We start from the raw sequence: 8,414 nt of genomic DNA on the forward strand, positions 1-8,414 counted from the left end.
TTTCCTTCGATTCGCGCGGATTTTTTTCTCCGAAAAACGTTATCCTTAGCTTTAAATAATCTTCGACTTACGTATTTTTTTGTTATCAAAAATCAATATTTTGCATATATTTTGTTTATGAAATAACAGTACTCTTCTCTTTCGCCACTTTTTCTAAAAAGAATTTATTCTAAGATCAGTAAAAAAATCATTTTCCTTGTGAAACAAGTATATATATATATATATATATATATATATATATATATATATTACATATATTTATGTATATAAAATTATCGAAATTATAATTATAATTATTTAATAACTTTATTATTCTTCAAATAAAAATATGTGTAGCATAATTCAAATTATTTTTTTAATTTTTTTAAATTAATAAGTTAAACATTTTGTAAATTCCTTTGCACTTGAAATCTTTAATAAAAAGTACGATTTAAATATCACTCAAGGATGCAAATTCTTAGAACATACTTCACTTATAGAAGAATGTTTCATCGATTTGTCTTTCTCGATGATTCTTCTTCATCGATCAGCCTATTGCATTGTTAGATATGGTTACACATCAACCATTATCTGTCATATAAACACTTCAATGTAACTCATATGATCTGAAAGATACATTGATCGAAACAATGAAATACGACAATCTATGTATAATCATTTTCGACCGGATTGTTATTCCTCCAACATTAAAGTTATCGTCATAGTAAGTTGTAACATTTGCTCAACAAGCGCCACGATTTATCGCTCGCGAATAATGCGAAGCAAATGAGAATGTTGAAAAAATTTGCTGAGAATATTCTCTGGGAATGAGAATTGTCTGAAAATATTCTCTCGTAGAGAAGTATATAGAAAATCGCGCATTATTAAAAATATTGTAAAAATATTTTCTTTGAAACAACAATGTAATATATATTTTATAATACATATATATTTTATAGCACATTCTACTTTTAAATCAAACCGATCAATAATAAATTTTCCAAAATTCTGACTTCACGTTGAAATTATAAAAAAAATTCATAAATAAAATATTTTAAAATCTTATGCTCTCAAATTAAATTAAAGTTTTTAAAAAACCAAAAGAAATAACGATATCAATAACGATAAAGAAGCAAAGCAAATTATTGACCACAGTGACAGTTATTGATGACAGTAATTGACAATTAGTATGAAAACCATCAAAATGAAGAAAAAAAATTCAGAAAATGAAAAGGAGATAAATTTAATAAAAAATGTTAAAAATTTTTAAAAAGATTTTCATTAATATTTATAAATTTTCATCTGCTCGGGTCTTATATAAGTCTACCTTGTAAAAAACGGACTGTAAATTGAATATTTTATTCATATATGAATTAGTTAGCAAAGATCAATTATTGCTATGTTGTGAAATTAGCTGTAATTTGACTGGGTTTTTAATATGTAGGCAAATTTATTGCAATGGTCAATCACTGTATAGTTTACCCTATAATGATAATATTTTGTGATTTTCCTCGACTTTTACAAGTACCCGCCGCATTCTGGACAAGGTCGTGATTCACAATTTATACTATCAAGATTTTCTGATTATCTCCTCATTCACAAAGATTGTCTTATCATATGGTGCGACATGTTGCGAAAAAAAATTAGCTGATTGTTTTTGATGATAATGGATGCAATCTTCAATTCATCAATCGACTTTAGCTGTGGTCGTTTATTGTGTCTTTCGGCAGTTACGTTAAAGAGTCATGCTAATCAATAAGTCCATTTGTGCTTATCGAATTGTAACGATCATAAATTTTAAACCAAATTTTTAAAAATTTCCTAATAATTTACGTAATAAGCTAATAATACAAAATCATGATTACAAATTGCATGTAATGTAAAATGTAATTAATTGCATCTAGAAGTATAACTTTAGAAAAATTCCATTTTCAGATTTACATACAAGAAGTATTATTTTGTTAATATTTTTTTATCTACCTATTACAAATTTTATTTTCATTAAATATAATTACAAAGTATTAATTATCCGTTATATATATTATTTTTATATTGTATTTTATTATATATAATTTATTTTTCATTTATTAAAATCTAAAATCAGTGTATCCATGAAAATGTAGAATATATATATATATATACACATTAAAAAATGATTTAATTTCTACATTATATCTACATATTTAAACGCGGTCTCGAGGGGAAAGCATCTATAGCTTCGATGCTCATAACGTTCAGTACTGCGCACGATTTGAGCGTCCATGATCGCACGGGGAAGATCGGAATCCCTTTCACGTCGAGAATGTGTATAACCCTTGCCGAGAGCCATAGCTTTCGAAGAAATCAGGATCAGATATCTCGAACATTCCACTGGGATGATTGTCGGGTGCTATATTGAGTCCTCCTGCGAACAGCCTTATCATGGGGCTGCGATGAAACGTCAAAACATCGTCGAGAGCTATCTTTGACCGTGAGCACGCTTAGCACAAAGATCGTCGCGCAGTAGTCCCCTTATTATCGCGGGAATTTAACGTGATAGTCGCGTCATGGTCGCAGGAATAGAGTCGTGATAAATGATACTGTATTCCCGCGAATCAACATACGTAGGGTAAACTCAGCTGTCCCGATATAGACTTTTCAAACATGGAAATATAAATCTTTCAAAAATAGCTTTACCTTTTACGGAAAATGTTTAATTTTCTACGTATAAAATTTAAAAAGCAAAGTTTAGAAAGACTACACACACACACACACACACTCTCTCGTTCACACGCACGCACGCACGCACGCACGCACGAGTACAGCGCGTTTGATCCGATGAAGTCAGTTAGCAACAAATTATGCCGAGGCATAAACCGACCCAATAAATGTCATCGCCAGAATAACCATCCTATCTTGTGTGTTGCCAATGGTATAATTTCTCTAGCTGGACATCGAACTCTAGTTCACGCTAACCACGCGCGGTAGACGCATCTGAGGGTCAATCCCCGGAGGTTAAACATAATAAAGTTTGATACTCAACGCGTTAGAGATTATATCACATTATTGTGATGCAAATTAGCATAGATTTTAAGCGAAAATTTGTCACGGATATTGATCTGTATTATTTAATTATTTTAAACGATTAATAAGTGATTATAATATATTATCAATTAATATAAATGATGGACATATTATTAAATGTAATTATTATTACAGTATTGATAAATATTACCTCAATTTAAGTCACTCGAGGGAGTAATAAGCAATTAATTTAGCGCGTAATGTGTAACTCTCCTCGCCTGCAATCATATTTTTAGTCTCTTCATCTGAACTTGGATCCTTTTTGTCCAATCAAAGATTTGTCTAAAATTTTTCTTATCGTTAAAAATTTTTCTTATCGTTAAAAATGCGGAAAGATTCGAATTACATTCTTGGGTCTCAAATTTTTTTGAAATAAAAGAGAAGAAAATAAATATCATTACTACTATTAGATATTTTAAGAGGAAAAACCGAATTCCATTCTCTCTTTTATTTCAAAAAAAATTGAGAATAAAATTCTGTTCATGCCAAAAAACTCAAATTGCAGACGAAGGGTTAATTACATATTGCTATCGCGGAATGTTTCTGCGAGTCATCATGTAATAACATGATATAAGTATAGATGAATGAAATAATCTTTATTGCTCCATGCAGATGAATCTGTTAATATTTGCCGATTAAAAAATGTGCAAGATTCAAAATTCTTGTATAGCAGTATACTTGAATCTATACGGAAGAGAAATAAATGAACTCTGGAAACTCTGGCAAATGTTCGCTACTACGAATTTCCCGATGACTCGACTCGGTAAAAGCAAAAAGTACTTGAGGAATCTCCATCTTCCTTTTGCACATCTAACAAGACTACGCTTGCGACGTTCCAAAAATTCAAACTGCAGAGAGAAAGAGCGAGCATGACGCGCAATTAAAGGGACGCATCAAAGAGGGTTTAAGAGAGCAAGAGAAGACCGAGGGACGGAAAAGGAGAAAAAACAAAGCGTGAAATTCCGTTGGATTTCTAAAAATAATCGCTTACAAAAAGGAAGAATGATACAAGTATGCATATATACGTATATCTGGTCTTCAGGTAAAAGCACAGACCTATTTATGTATCGCTCATTACAGTAGAGATGGAATCCCGATCCTTTCGTATGGTCGTTAACATTGTTTGTCCCTGAAGGAAGGAGAATCGTAGGAATGTGAAAAGCTACGCCAGCACAAATGGTCGATTTCTTGGCGGTTAATTCCAAGTCCGAATCTCTTGTACATGTCGAAATGGCAAAACAATCTGGGAATTTCACGTGGTATCCTCGAAAAAAAAAAAAAAAAAAAAAAAAAAAATAATCGTAGCAAAGTGCGAGAAGGCAGACTTTTACTTCAGCAATCTTCTGTTTCGTAAGGGAAAAAAAATGAAAAATGACATTTACTGTAAATAGTTAAAGACGCAACTTCTTCATCATAAGAATTGTTAAATTATATTTCTAAACGACAAGCATAATTCATATTATATAACGAATATTACAAGTTTCTTTGATTTCTATATGTAAATATTAGCATAAAATGATGATGTTTAATAATAAAAATTTTTGTTGTAAAACGAGAAGAGAAACACAGACTTTGTAATTAAACTTATTTCCAAAGTTGATATACAATTTTTATTTGCTCGAATAAAAAATAGTGAAGACAAACTCGAGGATTTATACAAAATATACAGTTCAGTAAGAGAACTAAAGGAGCAAAAGTTCTTTCCGAATAAGACGCAGGACGAAGGGAAGCGTGATAAGAACAGCGCTTTGCGGATGGTAGATACCAATGAGCAAGTCGAATTCTTTCCGCCCCGGCAGCACATGGGAATTTCGCGGCATGCCCTCGGTTCACCTCCTGAGAAAGACAAAAATAATTATGGAAGCCGAGCAAACGTGCGGAAAAAGATGCACATAGCATAGACACCCAGCGAGCTTCTGAAGGGATAAGCGAACGCATCCAACTTCGAAAAAGCCAGAGCCATTTAAAATCTATAAAAAATCGAATGAAGATCCAGATTCCTCATCCAAATTCCTCATTCTAAAATTCCACAATTTTCCCTGATGCTTTCGATAATATTTTGAAATTTTTTTATACTTTTACCCTAATTTGAAAAACCATTAAATATTTTCTTGAGAGACATAGCAATGTAAATTATAAAATACTGTTAATGCTACTGACACTACTTGAATTTAATTAAGTTGGTTAAGTATATTTCAAAACTATACACAAGTATAATGTATTCATATTAAACTGTCTTAAAGTCAAGAATCTTTATTTTTCAGAAAATTTTGCAAAATTCCCTGATTTTTCCCTGATTTCCGATTGTTTTTCATTTCTCTGATCTTTTCTTGATTTCCAGTTTCATGACAATCCTAAATATTAACAACTTTTAAGATTTATGTCAACATTAGCGTTTGACTGATTGATATACTTATAGTGGCTACCAAGACGGTCTTTGAGTTTTATTTCCAGACTATCGTTGTTGACTAACGTTGTTTGACTAACGTTGTTTAATTTATCTGTGAATAAATTTCAGTATCTGTAATATCAACGCTTAGCAGAAATTATATCAGCATTAATCTTTTACTTAATTCGTTCGAAATTAGCCAAACAACAAAACAAGATAAGGAATGACATTCTTAGCGGTTTTTTTTGTTTTTCAAAAAAGTTCGCGTCTTTGATATATAGAAAATACCTTTTTTAATGATATGCCTTTGAAGAAGAAGGAGAAGCAAAAAAAATTATTAAAATATATATATATATATGTTGAAATATTCGACAATGGAAATAAGGATCGCTAGCATCCCCGGCGGCGTGAAAGGAGCATCATCTCGGCAAGTTTGAAGAAGCGATGGACGGTAGCGTATCCGCTCATTCCGGCACGATCGTATGCCCTCGGCAATCCTCGTGATTCTCCGTGGCGTCACTTCGTGGACCGCCTGGGGGCCCTACGCGAGCGTAACACCGGTAGCTACCATGCCAAAAGGGGTCCCATGGTGCGAGTTACGCGAGACCGGGAGAAAGAGAGACAAGTGGGAAAAATAAAGGAAAGAGCACGATAAAGAGAGAGAGAGAGAGAGAGAGAGAGAGAGAGGAGAGAAAGAGAGGGAAGAAGAGGAAGGAACCTATCGGGGGGACGTTGCGAAGGAGAGACGAGGAGGGAGGGGTGGGGTGGGGGAGGGGGAGGAAAGAAAGGGCGAAATATCCGAAGGGGAAGGACCGAAACGACAGGGATCCAGGAGGAACCGGCATCTTTTCTCCGCGATGTATTGACGCTCGAAAGAACGACGTTAAGGCCCCTCCCCCCCACCATCCGCCACGACGCCACGGTACTACGTCGATTCCTTCGCCAACCTCGGCGCGGAGCTGATGGGCCCAATGCGGAGGAGAAGGCCGAGAGGGGCGAGAGTCAGCAACAGCGGCCGCGGCGGGAAGCAGAAGAGGGCGGATTCGAGAGGACGGGAGACATTCCAATCTCTCGTGGCAAGTCTGCTTGCCTGTGCCCGGCTTGCCTGCTTGTTCCTTCGCTCGCTTGTCTGCCTCGCCGCTTGCCAAGTCACCGTCCCAAAGCCGGCCCACGCTACATCGAATGGCATACGGACGGGATCGTAACCGTGTGGAATCTCCCGGAATATCATTCACCGATCAATTTTTATTTCGGAATAACAATTGAAACGTATACAAAGAGTCTGCCAGAGACGGTCCGAAAATTGAAAGCGTGATGCGAAGATAATCTTGAGAGATTCTAGCATATAGCCCCCCCCCCCCCCCCCCCATAATACTCTCCTGTACACTTTAAACTTGAAGTGAAACGGTTACATATTTCAGAGAGAGAGAGAGAGAGAGAGAGAAAAGGGGAGAAAAAGAAAACAACTAAAAACAAGATTTGGCATTAAAAAACGTTAAATATACTTTTCCTCCTGTTAATAACGTAAACAATAGTACTGTAAATAGAAAAATCCTGCCTCGAGATATGCAATTAGTTTGTATAGGGATATAAATAATACATCGCAGTAGCTATTGATAATTGCACTGGACAAATTGCAGCGCAGAAATTAAACTAGAGCGCAGCATACGAACATTTTCAAGTACGCTTTAATACGCGAGAAAAGGTAAGACAAGGCGCATAATGCAGCGTGGCATACGTTGTGCTACAGAGATCCAGTTACAAAGAACGAATCTGCTTTCGCATTTATCGAATTCCAACGTCGTTCATTCCTTCGTTCTGCATACCGCACTACAGCGAATTCGTCCTGAATAATTTAGCGAAACCGAGGCCACATTATTGCTATATTATTGCCCCGCATGGCGACGACAAAAGAATGATACATACGGAATATCTAAAAAAAAAAAAGCTGAATTAGTCATTTAATTGTCATTTTAATGACAATTAAATGACTAATGTGACTTATCCGAGTTATAAGCTAGACTGTTATAGGCTTTGTATTTGTGTTGGTTGTGTTTTCACATTAACGGTCTTTAGTATTGAACATTGTTTCTGATAATACTTATTAAATATTTAAGTAAAATTATTCTTCATTGAATTAGTTAAACATTTGATAGCTATTACCAAACTCTTTTCAGTAATAAAAGAAAAGTATTTTAAAAAATTAATCTTTTAACTAAATAAATATAATTCTGTTGCAGATTCCAAATTGTGAGATTCTTCTTATTTTCAAAATAACTTTACACCGTGGAGTCTCCTTAATCTTTATTTAATGTCAGTAGATAACGATCGTATCAAATGATATTTATTTACGATAATACATATTTATTTTTCGAAATGCTATATAACAGAAATTTCATCGTCTTTGGGCATTAAAAGGACATCTGCATAATCAGATGCGTAATTAATTATGGCTATCCATTGGCGATTAGACGGCGCCAACAGAAATCGGCAGCAACCGATCGAGGATAATGATGTCAACGACTTCGAAATATCGAATTCAAACCGTTATGAGAGGAAATATAAATATAAATGTGCGTGCGTGCGTGCGTGTGTTCATACGTACATACATAAACATTATTGAGTACATCACAATTTCTGCAGGTTCTATTATATAAAACTTCGTCTAATATAATTTTTGATTTCTTAAAAAATATGTACATTTAGGCTAGTATTTATAATCGGTTCTTATTTAGACGATTGTTTTAAGTAATATCTTAAGATGCCGATTTGTGATTAGATTAAGACAGTCTTAAATACAAGAACCTACTATGAAGTATAAAGTACCGGAAGTATTAATAAGCTGTTTCTTCTCTCAATAAAAAAAATACGCAACTTGCAGTGATAATGCACGTCAAAATGAATAACCTTTTTTGATGTTTTCTTTCGTATCATCGAAAGAGACCAGATGCTCAAGTTAGAGGAAACATTCTGTACACATATA

General features: G+C 34.2%; 1 protein-coding gene across 1 annotated transcript in view; it reads right to left on the bottom strand.

Moving 5' to 3' along the window:
- The window catches only part of LOC108774769 (WW and C2 domain containing protein kibra), a 71,084-nt gene that overhangs the window by 27,240 nt on the left and 35,430 nt on the right, over window positions 1–8,414 (bottom strand). The window lies entirely within an intron of this gene.

The sequence above is a fragment of the Cyphomyrmex costatus genome, unplaced genomic scaffold, assembly GCF_001594065.2.
Source record: "Cyphomyrmex costatus isolate MS0001 unplaced genomic scaffold, Ccosl1.0 scaffold273, whole genome shotgun sequence".
NCBI lineage: Eukaryota > Metazoa > Arthropoda > Insecta > Hymenoptera > Formicidae > Cyphomyrmex > Cyphomyrmex costatus.